The sequence below is a fragment of the Elephas maximus genome, chromosome 6 (genome assembly GCF_024166365.1).
Source record: "Elephas maximus indicus isolate mEleMax1 chromosome 6, mEleMax1 primary haplotype, whole genome shotgun sequence".
Lineage (NCBI taxonomy): Eukaryota > Metazoa > Chordata > Mammalia > Proboscidea > Elephantidae > Elephas > Elephas maximus.
This window is the reverse complement of record NC_064824.1, coordinates 55,171,674-55,191,681: the sequence shown is the minus strand read 5'-3', so window position 1 is coordinate 55,191,681 and position 20,008 is coordinate 55,171,674.

Below are 20,008 nucleotides of genomic sequence, written 5' to 3'. Positions count from 1 at the left end.
AGGGTTGGGATCTTCTCAGCAAGTCAGTCCTGTACCATATTTTTTTTGCAAATAAGCCCACGTAAATAACATGCCCACACATGTAACACGTGGAGATGATGAAATTAAGTAAAAACAGTTCTGGCATAGCAAGTGTGTGTTATTTGTGAAAAAAACACGGTAACCACTCCATCAGCAGATGGTTGATCTCTAAGCCATTTACAATCAAGCCTTTTTATGGGGTTTCCAATAACATCTTCCTCCTCCTTATCCCCAACATCCACAGCCTCCCCTCCCCAACCAGGCATCTCCACTGCAAAGCTCCCTGGCTCCAACCTTCCTAATAGTTTGCTCCAATCACATCCTTGCTGCCACATTCTTTGGGAGGTTAATGACTTGGTGGAAATAAACAGCTCCCCCTCAGGAAGTGGTAAAAGTCTCTTGGAATAATAGAAACAAGTCTTGAAAGAGCCTTTGAATTCATCATTTTTGATGAATTAAAAACCCAAAAGAAGTAATGATTATGCATAAAAATTCAAAATGATAGAATGAGCAGTGGCCAAAATCTCATAAATTGATATGGATACTTTAAGTGTGAATAATCCAAAGATTTCTAAGGGAAGAATAGAAACACCTCCCATCTGTCTTCTTCACAAATTCATGTCCCTTTTTAAGTCATCTGTAGATATCAATTATTTAGCAAAGGAGAAAAACCAGAAGCAGTAGGCTCTTTGTGGTAATTAGGCTTTGTCTTCACAGGAACTCAAGTTCAGCTCAGAAACTTTCAAACATGGTTTAAAGGCTTTTGTGAGTCAACTGTTAGTGAATCACACAAAAGGGGCTTTTATTAATAAGCATATTCTGTTCATTATAGAGAAATGAAAGCCTCAGAATAATTCACCAAATGTTTAAAGAGAAAACAAAAAACAATGTGGTAAACATATCAGGACTTGATGAGCTGTCTAGGTAATTGGTTGTTTCTGTGCACCTGGTTCCAAAGACAATATTTAATGTGTAATCTGTTTCATTTGCTTGGGGAAGTAAGTGTAACTCTACCCCCTGGATCACATCTGCATTAAAATTAGGGGAGGCAGAGTCTCGTTTCAGCGAGTGGAAATTTATGCACATGAGTTGTCTTTTACATGGAGACAGCAATTATACCCCTAGAAATGCAGTCTGTGGGAGAAAATGACATATTCAAGGCTGGGGAACAAAAGCCTAATGCTAAGGGGACATTAACAAGGTTGGGAACCCCCTCCCAACAATTAACATGATCATTTACAAAATCTGCAATCTATAAAATTATTTCAAAAACATGTTTTTCAAAACAATATGTTTTTTCTCCTTCTTCCTCACACACACACAAAAAAAAGGTTCAGCAGCAACCATACAGAATCTATTAGCTACTCCACTGTAACAAATGATGTTTTAAAATCTCTTAGATGTATCTTAAGTACTGAAGTTAACAAATACCAGGAAATGGTAGGTGATTCCTGGTTTAACAGCCTTAGAAGGACTGAGGGGAAAATGTGGCCAGGAATTTTTCATTTTTATGTGAGGAAGTTGTGATATTTGAAAGCCAGAATTCTTAATCACTTTTTTTTTTTTTAAATAGAGCATATGCAAATAAAAGTCTCTACTAGCTAAAGCTAAAGATAGTTTTTTAAAAATTATTTGTTGGTTGACCTTACTAAAGTCTAAGAGGATAAAGTTGGAGCCATTGAAATGGATGTATGTTTTGGCTTCTTCTTCCCACGTACTTTGGAGATTCTAAGGAATGGATGAGGAAGGATGTGTTTTCCATCCTCATATCCCTGTATGCTTCCAGGGAACACAGAAAGTACTAGTGACCATGCTTTATTTCATGTACTAATTGTTTCACCAACAGGAAAATATAATATACCTACCTTCTATCCTAACTAAGACTATAGGAAGTCAGTGAAATCTGTCATTTGCTTTTTAATTTTCCAAATTTTTAGTGCTTGACCCTAGTTTTTGGTATACGTGTATGTGTGCAATTTGTCTTTGGTTGGTTAGTTTTGCACTTCAAATTCTGAGTGAGAGCACTCATTATTGATCTACTATGAGAACTCCTTTCTTATTTTATAAAACTTGAGTTTTTCCATTAATTTTGCTAAATTCTTAGAAAGTGACATTTATAGAATAACTTCAATGAGCCAAGCACTGGGGCAAAGCAGGCTGCAAATTCTAAATCCTGACTAAGTTTTGGAAAATACTAGGAATTTTAAATGTAAATCAATATGGAAGTTGGAGAGTTTAAAATGTTTCCAATATTTTCTGAACAACCAGAATGCTGAAATCATAGAGATCGTATACTTAGAGCATGGCAACACGATGCATGGGAAAAGGCATTACAAAATGGAGGTGGAGCCCACTGACCTGGTTTCATCAGCAACTCAATGTCATCATCATCATCATCACCACCAACAACAAAAATGAGCGTGATGGGGTGGGGGGGCAGAGGAAGACTAACCTAACTGACCTTGGACATTAAAAGAGGCATAAAGAGCCTAGCAACCAAATGTAACATATGGCCATTGTCTGGATTCTAATTTAACAAAAGACCTCTCCGAGAAAATCCAGGCAATTAGAATCTGAATCGGGTATTAGATGATACCAAGGAATTGTTACTTTTGTTAGATGTGATAATGGCTTTATGCTTATGCAAGGAAATGTCCATATGCTTTAGAGATGCTTACTGAAGTACCCCAGAGATGAAATAATGGAATGACATGCTGGCTGGGGTTTACTTTAAAATATTTTCCAGAAAAAGGAGATGGGGTGGAGTGGTTAGATGAACTAAGTCTGGCCACATCTTGATCATTGTTCAACCTGGTGATAGATATATGAGGCTCATTATATTGTTTTCTCTTCTTGTTTGTATTTGACATTTTTCATTGAAAAGAAACCTCAACATCATAAAATACTTAAAAAAAAAAAAGTGGAGGCTGGGTTAAATTATTTCTAAATCAAACCATAACAAAACAAAAAACCTGTTGCCATAGAGCCGATTTTGACTCATGGCAATGCCATGTGTTACAGAGCAGAACTGCTCCAAAGGGTTGTTTTGGTGGTAATCTTAATGAAAGCAGATCACCATGCCTTTCTTCCTGGACACCACTGGGTGGGTTCCAACCATCAACTTTTAGGTTAGTAGCTAAGAGCGAACCTAAACCAAAAAAAACCAAACCCATTGCCATTGAGTCAATTCCAACTCATAATCAGACCCCGTAGAACACAGTAGGACTGCCCCATACAGTTTCCAAGGAGCGTCTGGTGGATTCAAACTGCCGACCTTTTGGTTGGCAGCTGTAGCACTTAACCACTATGCCACCAGGGTTTCTAAGAGCAAACGTAGGGACCTTAATTAACTCTAAACTCTCTTCAAAATAAAAAATCCCATCATTCTGGGTTAAAGACTGAATAGTGGTGACTAGTTTTAAAGTAAATCTTGTTCTGTTTTACAAAATCTAATACAAAAAAAACCCCTGAGATTGTGTCCTGATTATTCAATTTCACTGACGCCTAACATATTGTTGTTGTTAGGTGTCGTGGAGTACATCTCGACTCACAGTGACCCATGTAACTAACTACAGATCAAATGGGAGCAGACAATTCACTGCGGAAAAACTTCAAATGAACGAAAAATATATATACTTGATTTGCCAACAGGGAACCTCTGGCCTTCAGCAGCAATAGAGAAAGCTTTTTCAAATCGAAAGTTCGTCGCAGCGCTATGAGAGGATGTGTGGAACTGCCTTTGCTGTGTACACACCCAGGTTCATAAATTGCCTTTTTGCCTCTGTTCTAACCAAATAGGTTATGCAGCCACTTCCTAACCAGAAATAACTGTCGCCAACACTTTCTTTCCTTACTGCATGCACCTTTCTTTTACATTTCAAGGTCCGTTCAATTACGAAGAGATTCCAATGTTTTCACATTTTGGAACTCCAATTTCTTAGATATAATCAAGAGCATCTTTAGCTGTTAAAGAGTAGGACATTTATTTCCTTCATTCCAAATTGGATGTCTGTTTTAGGAACTGGAGGTTTTGCTAACCTTTTGTACTATGTGATAGAGCGCTTGGAGGAACTGAGTCATAGTTAAACTGCAGATTGTTCATAGGTTTAAAAACTCATGTTTATCAAAGAAAAAAGTGAAGTAAGATTTAGGTGCAACCATAGAACGATTTGGCTCAGAGCTGATGTTAATTTTTGATAAGGATGGATATATTTGGTTGAACATAATTTATCTGGCTACTTAGGAAAATCAAAGCTTATTTAATAGTTTTTATATTAATGGGAGTATACCAGTTGCCATCAGTCGATGCCGACTCATGGTGACCCCATGTGTGTCAGTGTAGAACTGTGCTCCATAGGGTTGCAATGGCTGATTTTTCAGAATTAGATTACTAGGCCTTTCTTCTGAAGCATCTTTGGATGGACTGGAACCTCTAGCCTTTGGGTTAGCAGCTGAGCATATTAACCATCTGCACCACCCAAGCACTCCATAGGGAGGGAGAGCCTGTGAAGTTCCTTATATTTTAATTAAAGAGTTGTTTGCCAATTTTATCCTGAAGTTCAGAAAATAGTATTGCATATATTCCCAATATTATATATTCTCCCACTATACAATATTGGTCATGTTATCAGCAGGGACCAGTCCCTGGAGAAGAACATCATTCCTGGTAAAGTAGAGGGCCAGCAAAAAAGAGGAAGACCCTCAATGAGATGGATTGACACAGTGGCTGCAACAATGGGCTCATGCATAAAAACGATTGTGGGGATGGTACGGGGCCTGGTGGTGTCATGTTCTGTTGTACATATGATCACTATGAGTCGGAACTGACTCCATGGCACCTAACAACAGCAACAACATATACTATTATTTAGTGAGTTTTAGAATAAAATTGGCAAACAACCATTTTATTAAAACATAAGGAACTTCACAGGCTCTCCCTCCCTCATCCCTGGTGATTTCTTCAGTACAATAGTAATGAAAAGCATTCCCCAAAAGAAAGGCAGCCAGTCCTACTGCAAACATGTGGAAAATAATAAGTGGAAACTAAGTAAATCATTAAAAGTTTTTTCTATAGATTGGATTTCTAGCTGGTTAGCAGTGGCATCACTAGGGTTGGTGTCACCCAGTGTCATCGATTGAATTGTGTCCCCCCAAAAATATGTGTCAATTTGGTGAGGCCATGATTCCCAGTATTGTGTGGTTGTCCTCCATTTTGTGATTGTAATTTTATATTAAGAGGATCAGGGTGGGATTGTAACACCACCCTTACTCAGGTCACCTCCCTGATCCAAAGTAAAGAGAGTTCTCCTGGGGTGTGGCCTGCACCACCTTTATCTCTTAAGAGATAAAAAGAAAGAGAAGCAACCAGGGAGTTGGGGCCCTTATACCACCAAGAAAGAAGTACTAGGAGCAGAGCGTGTCCTTTGGACCCGGGGTCCCTGCGCCTGAGAAGCTCCTTCACCACAGGAAGACTGAGGACAAGGACCTTCTTCCAGAGCTGACAGAGACAGAAAGCCTTCCCCTGGAGCTGATGCCTTGAATTTGGACTTTTAGCCTACTTTACTGTGAGGAAATAAATTTCTCTTTGTTAAAGCCAACCACTTGTGGTATTTCTGTTACAGCAGCACTAGATAACTGAGATACCCAGTGTGGTAACTCACAGTGTCACGCCCCTCCCCGAAGGACCTCCTTTTTTACCGGATCATGCAGAATCCTTGGTAATGTTTTTTTGTACTAACGTTACTCGTAAATCATAATTCCCATAATCACTGAATGTAATGCCAATAGTAGTGACATAAACAACTAGCAAAATTAAAATTACACCTTTAAATTACAATATCATACTCACAGTCTACATGTATTTCCATAGTTTCATGTGGTTAAAGTGAAAATTCAGTAATAAAACAATAGAATTCAAAATAAAAATGTTTAAGAACTACACCAAAATTATGTTCATTTTAATGTTAAAGTTTACTATTATCTGAGATACATTAATAGATAAACCAAAAAGAAACTAAACCCATTGCTGTTGAATCGATTCTGACTCATAGCAATCCTATAGGTCCGAGTGGAACTGCCCCATAGAGTTTCCAAGGAGCACCTGGTGGATTCAAACTGCCCACCTTTGGTTAGCAGACACAGGTCGTAATCACTATGCAACCAAGATTTCCCATTAGTGGATTAGGTTTGCAAAATCAATAACGGCCCAAATAATGTAAAAGTTGTAGACAAATGCATGTAGAAATATATTCATAAATGAAATAATATCATAAAAATAAACAGTAACAAATACACAAGCATTTCAACACTTAGTCAACATCTAGATCAGAACAGATAGACCTAGACAGAACAGCTAGATCAGAACTTTCCTTTCCCGGCCTTCAAATCTGCGAACTTGTGAATGATGTCGCCAAAATCAATGCCCTTCACGAACTCACTTTTTTAAGGTGTCACTATGTTTTTAAACCATAATTCAAACTTAAACCTTGAAAATTTCATTAAAGTCAGGTACATATTTGCAAGACAGTGATGTTTTTAATGAAAATTTTTAGAAGACTGAAATTAAAAAAAAAACTGAAGATTTAAGTTATATTTCTAAACATGTATCAAGAGACATAGCATTTCCCCCACTTCATGTTTTAAAATATCAGTTTGTCTATTTAATTACCAAAGACTTATATAATCAATAGTCGTTATACAAGTTTATTATCAATTTTAATCATAGAATAATGTGGTAAATACAGTTGTAAATTGCTTAAATGTAGTATTTCGTAGATTCTATGAATACTAATGACAATTGTTTTGTAAAATCTTTCTACATTGAACTACAATGTTATTAGTTACAACATTATTAGTAACTGAGGGGGAGCCTTTTCTGGTTTTTCTCTTTTTCCTTTAATCACTATTTCATTCTCAAAAAAAGTTCTTCATATAGATTCACAAATAGTAATTACCACAATATTGTAGCTAAAACACCAGAAAATTTGACAAAATCAGGGACTATAGAAACACCAGCAACCAACAGGGAGTTTTTGTAGTGTGTGCAGACGAAACTACGTGATTTGAAGCATCGTTGTAATTGTGTAATAATGAAGGATATGACTGGAGCGCATTAGAAGTTTCAAAAAGTAAATTAGCATAGAGTTTAAGCCTTGTAGGTATATTGATACATGTAAGCTGGGCTTACCAAAAAAAAAAAAAATTGTTATAACTAACTACAGGGATATTTTTATAAAAAATAATAAGATTTCTGCTGAAACACTGCACAAAAACTTTATAGACAGTCATTTTGGTGCCACCCCCTCTGACAGTGTCACCCAGTGAAGTCCATATCCCCCATGCTCCCTTAGTGATGCCACTGCTGGTTAGCGCTCAGCAAGAAGGAAAAAAAGCTCTTTACATCAGCAAGAATAACACTAATATCCCAACAGAACAATAGAAAAAGGGAATTAACCAAAAAAAAAAAGTAAGAAATACAAACAGCTAATATATTTATGAACAAGGTGTAACTTCATTAGCAATCAAATAAATGCAAATGAAAACAGGTAACTTTTTTAACATCCAAACTGGCAAAGATAGTAGAGGGCCTGGGGACAAAGATAGTAGAGGGTGTAGCGAGACGGGCAGGCCACTGGAAAGAGTACAGATGACTTGGCAATTAGAAGATTCCTACTTTTAGAGATGTATCCTAAGGAAGTGAGAGATGCAGTGTAAGTTATAGTATGGCCACAGGTATTAATCAGCCAAAAAAATCATACTCCAGTCTCAGAGAATATCTAATGACCCAAAAAAATGTTCATAACTAAGAAGAGTAAAATTGTGTGTAATTATATATGATATATAACATGTATAGGAGAAACTAAGAGAAAATGATCTAAAATATTGAATCTATACACATTCACAGTAAAATTACATGTGTCCATCTTCTTTTAAATACTTTTCTCTGAATATTTATCTTTCTGTAGTGAATATCCACCACTCATCTGTCAGTTTGTGGCTCTGTGACGACATACACTGTGGCTATGATGCTTGAAGCTATGCCACCCGTATTTCAAATAGCAGCAGGGTCACCCATGGTGGAGAGGTTTCAGTGGACCATCCACATTAAGACAGACCAGGAAGAAGGATTTGGTGAACTACTTCTGAAAAAAATTAGCCAGTGAAAACCTTATGAATAGCAGCAGAACATTGTCTGATATAGTGCTGGAAGATGAGCCCCTGAGGTTGGAAGGCACTCAAAAGATGACTGGAGAAGAGCTGCCTCCTCAAAGTAGAGTTGACTTTAATCATGTGAATGGAGTCAAGCTTTTGGGACCTCCGTCTGCTGATGTGGCACGACTCAAAATAAGAAGAAACAGTTGCAAACATCCATGAATAATTGGAACGTGGAATGTATGAAGTATGAATCTAGGAAAATTGGAAGTCATCAAAAATGAAATGGAACACATAAAGATCAATATCCTAGGCATTAGTGAGCTGAAATGGACTGGTATTGGGCATTTGGAATAGGGCAGTCATATGGTCTACTATTCTGGGAATGACAAATTGAAGAGGAATAGGGTACCGTTCACCCTCAAAAAGAACATTTCAAGATTTATCCTTAAGTACAATGCTGTCAGTAATAGGATAATATTCATATACCTATAAGAAAGATTAGTTAATACGACTGTTATTCAAATTTAAGCACCAGCCACTAATGCCAAAGATGAGGAAACTGAAGACTTTTACCAACTTCTGCAACCTGAAGTCGATCAAACATGCAGTCAAGATGCATTGATAATTACTGGTGATTGGAATGCAAAAGAAGGATTGGCAGTTAGAAAATACAGCCTTGGTGACAGAAACAAGGCCAGAGATTGCATAATGGAATTTTGCAACACCAAAGACCTATTCACTGGAAAAAACATTTTGCAACAACGTAAATGGCAACCATACGTGTGGATCTCGTCAGATGGAATACACAGGAATCAAATCAACTATATCTGTGGAAAGAGATGATGGAGAAGCTCAATATCATCAGTAAGAACAAGGCCAGGGGCCGACTGTGGAACTGACCATCAATTGCTCACATGCAAGTTCAAGATGAAGCTGAAGAAAATTAAAACCAAGTCATGAGAGTATAATCTTGAGTATATCCCCCCTGAATTTAGAGACCATGTCAAGAAAAGATTTGATGTGTTGGACACTAATGACTGAAGACCAGACGAGTTGTGGGATGACATCAAGGACATCATACATGAAAAAAGCAAAAGGTAATTTAAGAAGACAGGAAAGAAAGAAAAGACCGAAATGGATGTCAGAAGAAACTCTGAAACTTGTTCTCAAATGTACAGTAGCTAAAGCAAGTGGAAGAAATGATGAAGAGAAAATATTGAAGTTGTCAAGGATTTCACTTTACTCAGATCCACAATTAACACCCACAGAAGCAGTAGTCAAGAAACCAAATGATGCATTGCATTGGGCAAATCTGATGCAAAAGACCTCTTTAAAGTGTTAAAAAGTCCACTTTGAGAACTAAGGTGTGCCTGACCCAAGCTGCGGTATTATCAATTGCCGTGTATGCATGGGAAATCCGGACAGTGAATGACGAAGACTGATGAAGAGTTGATGTCTTTGAATTGTGGTGTTGGAGAAGGATATTGAATATACTGTGGACTGCAAGAATGATCAAATGTGTCTGGTAAGAAGTACAGCCAGAATGCTCCTTAGAAGCGAAGATGGCGAGATTTCTCTCGTGTACTTTGGACATGTCATCAGGAGGGACCAGTCCCTGTAGAAAGACATCATGTGTGGTAAAGTAGAGGGTCAACCAAGAAGAGGAAGACCCTCAAAGAGATGGATTGACACAGTGGCTGCAACTATGGGCTCAAACATAGCGATGATTGTGAGGATGGCACAGAACATTTTGTTCTGTTGTACATGGAATGGCTATGAGTCGGAGGTGACTTGATGGTGCCTAACAACAGCAACATAGTGAATACAGGAGCCCTGGTGGTGCAATGGTTAAGCACTTAGCTGCTAACTGAAAGATCAGCATTTCGAACCCACCAGCTGCTCTGTGGGAAGGAGATGTGGCGGTCTCTTTCCACAAAGATTACAGCCTCGGAAACCCTAATGGGGCGTTCTACTTTGTACTTGTAGGGTCACTATGAGTTGGACTCCACTCTATGGAAATGAGTAGAGTGAATATTACATTATTTTAATTTTATTTCTCATAGATTTGTTTGTATTAAAAGTAATGCTTATTGTAATACAACATGAAAAGCCTGGTGGATTTGAACTGCCAACCTCTTGGTTAGCAACTGTAGCACTTAACCACTACGCCATCAGGGTTTCCAATACAACATAAGAATAACAAATATAAAGATCATGATGAGTGAATGCTAATGGGTACAGAGATTCTTTTGGGTAATGAAAATATTCTCAAATTTATGTGGTGACGGATGCACAACTCTGTGAAATACTAAAAACACTGAATTGTTCACCTTAAATGGGTCAATGAATGGTTTGTGAATTATATGTCAATAAAATTGTTACAAAAAATAAATAAATAAAAAAGATCACTTCTGTTACTGCCATCCCAAGATCATACTGTGATGTCTTGGTGTATAGCCTTCCAGACTTTTTTCTGTACACCATGCATACTTGTTTAAATAATAAAAATCAGATCATATGATGTATGTTATTTAAAATTTATTTGTAATCACAACAGGTAATTATAATTTTATAGTCAGAAAGTAAAATCAGAGCAGAGGGTGGTTAGAACCAAGTTCTAGTTCCAGCTTTGCCTTAACTAGCCGTGAGGACTTCAGGAGTGATATGATTTTTCAGGCACAACATCTTCACTTGTAAAAAGCAGATTGGAAATAAACAAAATCTTTGGTCTTTTCTAAGTCTAGAGTTCTTAGAGTCCATGCTTCCCTGAGGGGGCAGCACAGGAACAACAACACAAACTTCAGTGTAACCAGTTTGTCGAAACAGCAAGACTGGGGACCAACATGTGTATTCATCAATTTGCTGTTATCTGCTGGAGTGTCAGTTGCCAATTCATGGGGACCCCATGCACAATGAAATCAGACTGCTGTGATCCATAGGGTTCTCACTGGCTGATATTTGGAAATAGATTGCCAGGTCTGTCTTGCTCATCTGTCTTAGTCTGGAAGCGCTGCTGAAAACTGTTTAGCATCATAGCAACACTCAAGTCTCTACTGACAAACAGGTGGTAGCTGCATGTGAGTTACATTGGCTAGGAATCGAAACTGGGTCTCCTGCATGGAAGTGATAATTCTACCACTGAACCATCCACTGCCCTCATACTTATCAACAGGGGACTGGTAATATACACTCATAATCTTCAAGATATATCGTTCTGTTAATAAAAAAAGAAAGCAAAGGATACCATCTGTTAGAACAAAAAAGAATATGTGCATATTTTCCTACGCCTAGAACATTTTTGTAAGGATACACAAGAAGCTGGCACTAAGGACAGGTAACCCGCTGACTGGGAATCAGTGGTGGTTCTGGAGTTTAATTTTCACTCTACAGGGTATCTTTTTGTACCTGTATATTTTGTATCATTTTTTTAAACATTAAAATAATCAGGAAAAAAAATTAACAAAGGAAAACAGATGTCCTGATAAGTAATATAAAGCAAACATCACTCACTCTCTTAAGCTCTTTCAGTCACTTCCCTTGTCTTTTAAGATGGCCACCTCGGTCCTCCTCTATGGTCACTTCACCGCTTTCTTCCTTCACTCCAGTTGCATTGGCCTTCTGTCAGTTCCTAGAAATCTCAAGCTCTTTGCCCTCAAAATTGTCAAACATAGCATTTACTCCTTCAGATAGGAAGTGTCTTAGAAATTTCAAAACTGAGGGACTTCGCAGATGAAGCCCACCCTTCACTTTACACCTGAGGAGAAACTAAAAAAAAAAAAATCTGAAGTTACTTACCCAAGGTCATACAGCTAGTTCTCCACTACATGTAATTAACCTCGGTAGCTGCACTCTGGAGTTTTGTTAAACAAACAAACAAACAAACAAAAAACCCAAAACCAAACCCACTGCTATCAAGTCAATTTCAACTCATAGCAACTCTATATGACAGAGGAGAACTGCCACAGGATTTCCAAGGAGTGGCTGGTGGATTCGAACTGCCCACCTTTTTGTTAGCAGCCATAGCTCTTAACCAATATGCCATCAGGGTTTCCATTAAACAAAAGTAGGTTAAAAAAAAAAAAGGAATCCTTTGTGTTTTAGATATTGGTAGAATGGGGGCTATATCAGGTCTTAAAAAATTAATTTTTTTATCCATAAATATCCTTATGATGCCAAAGCTCACAGGGACTAATCAGGAAAAAAGTCTGTTCCCTAAAAATGAAAAGGCACTGTGATGTTGGATACTACCAAAAACACACAGTTATTGATATATCAAATGTATTTATTAAGTTTGAGGAAGAAATTAATTTGATTGTCCTGAGGACATTCATCTATAGGACTTCCTTTTAAAATCTACATCTAGACAGTGTAGCTAAATGAACTGCAGTTAAGTAAATTAGAGAGGGCATTGGTGGTTCAGTAGCAGAGCTCTCGCCTTCCATGAGGGAGCTCCAGATTTCATTCCAAGACAATGCACCTCAAGCACAGCCACCACTGGTCTGTCAGTGGAGACTTTCGTGTTGCTATGATGCAGGATGGGTTTCAGTGGCACTTCTAAACTAAGACAGACTAGGAAGAAAGGCCTGGTGATCTTCTTACAAAAATCAGCTGATGAAAACCCTATGGATCCCAGCAGTCTGATCTCATTGCATATGGGGGCTCCATGAGTTGGGCTAACTTGATGGCAGTTAACAACAACGACAACAAGTAAATTAGAAACTCAAGGAGCTTCAGAATGTGAGCAAGACCATGGAATGACCTGATGGGCATCTAGCCCTGAAAGAGCTTGAGATCCAGGAAAAGGATGCAGATCAAGTCTCAAGGTCTTCTAGGAAATTTTCTTCTGAAAGAAGTGAACCTACCAGCAGAGCATAAAAATGCCAAATTTGAATTCCATTCGCAACACCCTGCCTCCTGCTTCACAAATATGAATCTAGATGCAATCCTTGCCAGTTAGGTTTTGTTCCCTGTCAGGCCTTTTGAAAATATGTACATTTCTATTTTTATAATGTTTATTATTCCTGTTTATGAAAGAAATGTTATAGAAAACTTGGAACACATAGCCATGTGTCATGGATTGAATTGTGCCCCCCAAATATGAGTCAATTTGGCTAGGCCATGATTCCCAGTATTGCATAGTTGTCCTTCATTTTATGACTGTAATTTTAAAGAGAATTAGGGTAGGATTGTAACACCCTTAAAAAACCCAAAACCAAACCCAGTGCTGCCGAGGTGATTCCGACTCACAGCGACCCTACAGGACAGAGTAGAACTGCCCCATAGAGTTCCCAAGGAGCACCTGGTGGATTCAAACTGCCTAGCTGCCACAGCACTTAACTACTATGCCACCAGGGTTTCTGTAACATCCATACTAAAGTCATATCCCTGAGCCAATGTAATGGGGGTTTCCCTAGAGTGTGGCCTGCACCCCTTTTTATCTTAAAAGAGTTAAAAGGAAAGGGAAGCAAGCAGAGAGTGGAGGCCTCATACCACCAAGAAAGCAGCACCGGGAACAGAGAGCATCCTTTGGATCCAGGGTTCCTGTTCAGAGAAGCTCCTGGTCCAGGGAAAGATTGACAAGAAGGACCTTCCTCCAGAGCTGACAGAGAGAGAAAGCCTTTCCCTGGAGCTGACACCCTGAATTTGGACCTCTAGCCTACTGGACTGGGAGAAAATAAATTTCTCTTTGTTAAAGCCATCCGTTTGTGGTATTTCTGCTACAGCAGCACTAGATGACTAACACACCCTGTGTAAAGAAGAAAGTAAAAGTTAACCATAACCCATGATCTGAGTATCACTACTTAACATTCTGGAATATTTCCTTCTAGTCTTTCTTCTTTTTGTATATGTCAGTGTGATGAACATGTATGTATAAGGTCTACCAAATTGTAGTATCTCCTTTGTATTCTATTCTTTTTCTACTTACATTTTATTTTTTGCATTTCCTAAATTTTCGATGATGACTATCCTTTCATACAAATCTTTATGCAAACTGATGATTATTTTCATACCAAAAATTTCTGTAATGTGGTTGACGTATGAAAGGGTAGAAATATTTTTAAGGTGTTTGCTACATATCACCTAATCATCTTCCAGAAATTGTTTTCCGGTGTACACTCTCTACAGCAACTAAGTGTTCTTTTTTTAAAGTCTATTTCACCAGGACAGAGTATGTTTAATTGCTAATAAATTGTGTGAAATATTTCATCTCAGCTGTGTTTGCTTTATCTTTTCTTCAATTTTTAGAGAGGCTAAACTTTTCTAATGTCTATATGTATAATTTTAATTTCTTTGTCTATTCAAAATATCTGCCAACTTTCTACTAGAGGGTCTACTTTGTTGATTTATAAGCATTTTTTTTATATAAAGATTTTAGTCCTTTGAGTATATATTGTAAATATTTTACTTACTTGGCTTTTGTTTCCTTTTGTTTGATATTCTCCCTAACAAATTTAGGAATTTTTTTTTTTTTTTTAACGTTGTCAAGCCAACCAATCTTTTTATTTCTTCCATAACTTTTTAGTTCAAAAGTCCCTTTCCTAAGTATTTATCTGTATTTGCTTTCAGTTAATTTATGATTTTTTAAAAAAAATTTAACTTCTTATACCTTCTGTCAAGCCAACCAATTTTTTTGTTTATTTCTTCTGTAACTTTTACCTAGAAAGTCCTTTTCCTATCTTAAGTATTTACAGGGATCACAACAGATGGCCCCGGGCAGAGCTGGAGAAAAATGTAGAACAAAATTCTAACTCACAAATAAAGACTGGACTTACAGGCCTGACAGAGACTGAAGAAACTCCGAGACTATGGCTCCTGGACACCCTTTTAGCTTAGTAATGAAGTCACTCCTGAGGTTTACCCTTCAGCCAAAGACTGCACAAGGCCATAAAACAAAACAAGTCTAAAGGGGTGCACCAGCCCTGGGGCAAGGACTAGAAGGTAGGAGGGGACAGGAAAGTTGGTAATAGGGAACCCAAGGTCAAGAAGGGAGAGTGTTGACATGTCGTGGGGTTGGTAACCAATGTCACAAAACAGTATGTGTACTAATTTTTTAGTGAGAAGCTAGGTTGTTCTGTAAACCTTCATCTAAACGACAAAAATAGAATAAAAATAAAAATGAGTATTACAGTATAAGGAAACCCTGGTGGTGTAGTGGTTAAGAGCTATGGCTGCCAACCAAAAGGTTGGCAGTTCAAATCCACCAGATGTTCCTTGGAAACCCAAAGGCACAGTTTTACTCTGTCCTATAGGGTCGCTATGAGTGGGAATCAGCTTGATGGCAAGGGGTTTGGGTTTAAAAATTTTTTTTTTTTTATTACAGGATAAAAGGAAAAAGAAAAAAAGGTAAGTGTTTACCTATATTTGCTTTGAGTTAATTTATGACTTTTAAAAAAAATTAACTCGTATTCCTCTGGAGGAGCCCTGGTGGCACAGTGGTTAAGAGCTTGGCTGCTAATCAGAAGGTTGGCAGTTCAAGTCCACCAGCTGGTCCTTGGAAACCCTATGGGGCAGCTCTACTCTGTCCTATAGGGTCACTATGAGTTGGAATCAACTAGATGGCAGTGGGTTTCGTTTTTGATTATTGCTTCTGGAGATATTTTCAGGGATGGTGTGAGAGAAAGCACTAGCAGAATTTTTCCAAGTGCCACAATATCATTTAATGAGGAATCTTTCCATTACAATACTTTAAGACGTGGTTGGCCCAGTCATACACTGGTTTGCATTTAACCTGTTGTGCCAGGAGTTACTGGACTAAGTTCTTAAACAATAGGAAGTTTGAGGGCTCCCATAGTAGCTCCCAGAGTTCCTTAAACATGGCCAATAAACTCTTGTATGAAATGCACAATTCATGAGTCATTGATACACTTGGGAAAGTTTAACTTGCAAATAAATACGTATCTGTCTTGTCTGGTTTAAATGTTTACCTTTTGGGAAAAAGTGCCAGTCCTGACAGGTTTCTTACTGGCCCTTTCAGCTTATGATTTTCTCTTCCACCCCTCACTATTCTGATCCAGTTACTTCATTCTTTAGAACATAATATTGACTTATTATGGTCCTCAGGATTAAGACTAAATTTCAGATTGCAAAGCCTTTTTAATTAATTACTCTTCAAGAATAGTCATGATGCAGCTAGACCAGTACTTCTTACATTTGTGTAATTTATAAAACTAAAAACCAAGCCAGTTCCTTTTGAGTCAACTCTGACTCGAGGCAACCTCATGTGCGTCAGAGTGGCTGATTTTTCAGGAGATTTCCAGCCTTTCATATAAGATTCTGGGTGGAATCAAACCACTAACCTTTTGGTTAGTAGCCAATTGCTTAATTGTCTGCGCCACCCAGGGACTCCTGAGTAATGTATACCTGTTGCTGTTGAATCGATTCTAACTCATCGTGACCCTACAGGACAGAAGTGAACTGCCCCATACGGTTTCCAAGGCTGTAATCTTTACTGAAGCAGATTGCCACATCTTTCTCCCTTGGAGCAGTTGGTGGGTTCAAACCGCCAACCTGTTGGTAAGTAGCTGAATGCTTAACCACTGCACCACCAGGGCTCCTAGGAGTAGTGATGAGTAGTGATGCCTTAAATAACTTTTATTAAAATATCACTTAAATGAACCATATTTACTTAGTTACATAGCAAAAAAGGCACTGGAATCATGGTTGCACGGTACACATGCATGTAATCTACAATATGCACACTGACTTCTTTACTATCATATTAATTTCTTTTAAAATCATTGTAAAGGAAGCAAAAGCACAAATTTCACAGATTTCACAAATGATTTGGAGACCTCCAAGAGTATATGTCGTTCTTTTAGTTTAACACATAGAAATGGAATCACTTTACTATAACCTCCTTTAACCCTGGCTTTGCCTTTCTCCTAAAGCAGTCTGGATGTCCACCCAGTCTTCAATGCTCAACTTAAAAGGAACAATCACTAAACCAACTGTAGTAGAACGGCCTCACATGGTTTCCAAGGCTGTAATTTTCATAGAAGCAGCCTGCCACATCTTTCTCCTGCAGAGTGGCTGGTGGATTTGAACCAGTGACCTTTTGGTTAGCAGCTGAGTGTTTAACCACTGAACCATCAAGGCTCCTCATCACTAAACTAGATATAAACTAATCTCTGCGTGCTGATAGCCGTTACACAACTATGAAAAACCAAAACCAAACCAAACCTACTGCCCTCGGGTTGATTACTGACTCATAGGACCCAATAGGACAGCATAGAACTGCCCCTATAGAGTATCCAAGGAGCGCCTGGTGGATCCCAACCGCTGACCTTTTGGTGAGCAGCTGTACCTATTAACCACTACGCCACCAGGGTTTCCTATGAAACCAAAAATAAATATGAACAAAGCTATAAAAATAATGTTTCAAATAACTGTTAATTTAGACAGATGATATTGTTTTGCTGGCCAAAAATGTCTGCACATTATCACAAACATGGTACTACTTCCTGCTAGATCAGGATGTTTCGGATTCTACATGCCCATTACTAAAGGAACAGTTAAAGGCTTATCAGAATTTGCGCATTCCTTCAACTATTCTTTTTTTTTCCCTTCATGAAACCTTTAGAAATTTAACTGCAGCACATCAACCCATCAGGATTTTCACCAACACCACTTCACAGACATTTTACCAATACTCTTCTAATGAATTTACTTCTGGAAGCTGGTATGTATAAATAAGTTGATTTTTTGTTTTATAGGTTTTAATAGAACATGTTCTGTTACTGTTATGGAATGAGGACGCTCTCTGGAACCAAAAGGAAATGGCTTCAAGATGAAAGAAAATCACTCGATGTAGTAATTTAAATATTTTAAGCAAAATAATTTTTTAAAGCTGCAATTTATATTCTGTACCACTTACAAACTGAAGAGTAGATGTGGTTATTGTTTCTAAGTCTAAAAGCTTAACCATAAACAGAGAAGTTTTATGTAAAATTTTATGGAATAAACTCCCCAAGTTTTATAGGAAAATTTTATACATCTCTTTTAGGCTGCTCAAGGCCTTGTTTCCTAATAGTTTTTGAAAGCTGCTGACTTTTAGAAATGAACATGTTGATATGGGCATAGAGGAGGAGATGCAGAACACAGAGGAGATGCCAATTCCCAATGCAGCAGGCAATTAATTAACAAGAGTCATGCTCCTTGAGATGTAAGATCGAGGAGATCTGTAAGATCGAGGAGATCTGTAAGATCGAGGAGATCTGTAAGATCAAGGAGATCTGAGAATCTTAGACTTACAGAAGATGTATGTCTTCCAAGGTACCGTACTGGTGTGATTTTCCACCAGAGTAAATTAGTGGATTAGATCTTGGGTTAAGGGAGTGGTTCTAAACAGGGGTTGATTTTGCCCCCCCGCCCCCCATGTTTGGCAATGTCTGTAGACATTTTTGGATGTCACATCTCTGGGGGGGGGGGTGGGGAGGCAGGACATGCTACTGCCATTTAATGGATAGAGGCCAAGGATGCTGCTAAACATCTCACAACAGACAACAGGAGAGTCTCCCACAACAAGGAATCATCCATTCCAAAATTTTCAGCTGAGGTTGAGGAACCTTGGGTTAATGTGGCAAAACCAGAGGCTGTATCCCTTTGTGGGCCTTTTTGCTTTACACACACACACACACACACAATCTATGTTACAAGGCCACAAACACTATCCAAAATCCTCCCAATCTCCTTGAATATCAATTAGTCACAGACAGGTTGAGTTAGAGGGTTTTGCATGAAGCCAGCCACACAATAACACCATCACTGAAAGGAACAGTTAAAAACATACAGGATTCATTTGCTCATTTATTCCCTTATTCAGCAAATCTTTATTGAGCACCCACATGTGCCAGACACTCTGCTAGACATGGTGGTACATGGTGAGCACAACAGACCTGGTCCCTGCCCTCGCGGAGCTTACAGTCTAGTGGGGATTACAACGAAGGTTAACATGAGGTCAGTTTGGAACATGAGGACTTCTTAGATGTACATGATCCAGGAACATTTACCCAGCAGCTTGAAAAGCTTTACATGTGTAATTTCATTTGCATCACACAACAATCTCATGAGACAAGCTTTATCCCCTTCTGAGTGGCTAAAAACATGCCCAAGGTCCCACAGTTTGTAACTGGCAGAGCAGACACTGCAGCCAAGTGACACTCGGGTCCCTGTTGTCCCCCATTGTTCCCCAGAGTGGGGATACACACAGGCTGTCTTCCATTGATTTGACCTCGATTATCCTCTAGTGATCCCCACCAATGTTACAGGTACCAAGTCCCTCCCCCTATGAAAAAAACGTCCCAGACTTTTCCATTCTCCTGCTTATATAATACCTGGAGATTATCTTCTAGCTCTTTCATGTATAGATATGCCTTGTGTTCCTAATTAGATTGTAAAATCCTGACCTGCAGGGACCAGATCTTCCATTTCCTTTGCAACCTTTTACAGTACTGCAGACAGTCACCCAATAAATGTCTGCTACATGAATGAACCTGTAGAGATAAAAATACTTTATGATATTCCTGTTTATTGATTTCATGCTTTTACTTTGCTTTGTGATAGGGCTGTGCATTATATGCTTCTAGAGGGCAGAGTAAATGGCTCAGTGCTTTCCTTACACTCAGCAGGCACCATGCAAAATTTGATCCTTGCATGCCTTTTGGATGCTCTGGATAATATTAGCACACTGGGGTGTTTTTGTGTATCTAAGGACCGAGGTTGTCAGCCTCTCTGCGGCGGGGAATGTTCCTTTCCTTCCACTGTAAGCTCCCATGGCGCCTAGGACAAGGCTAGATTACTGCAGAAGCCCCCCATGCATATTTTTATTACTAAG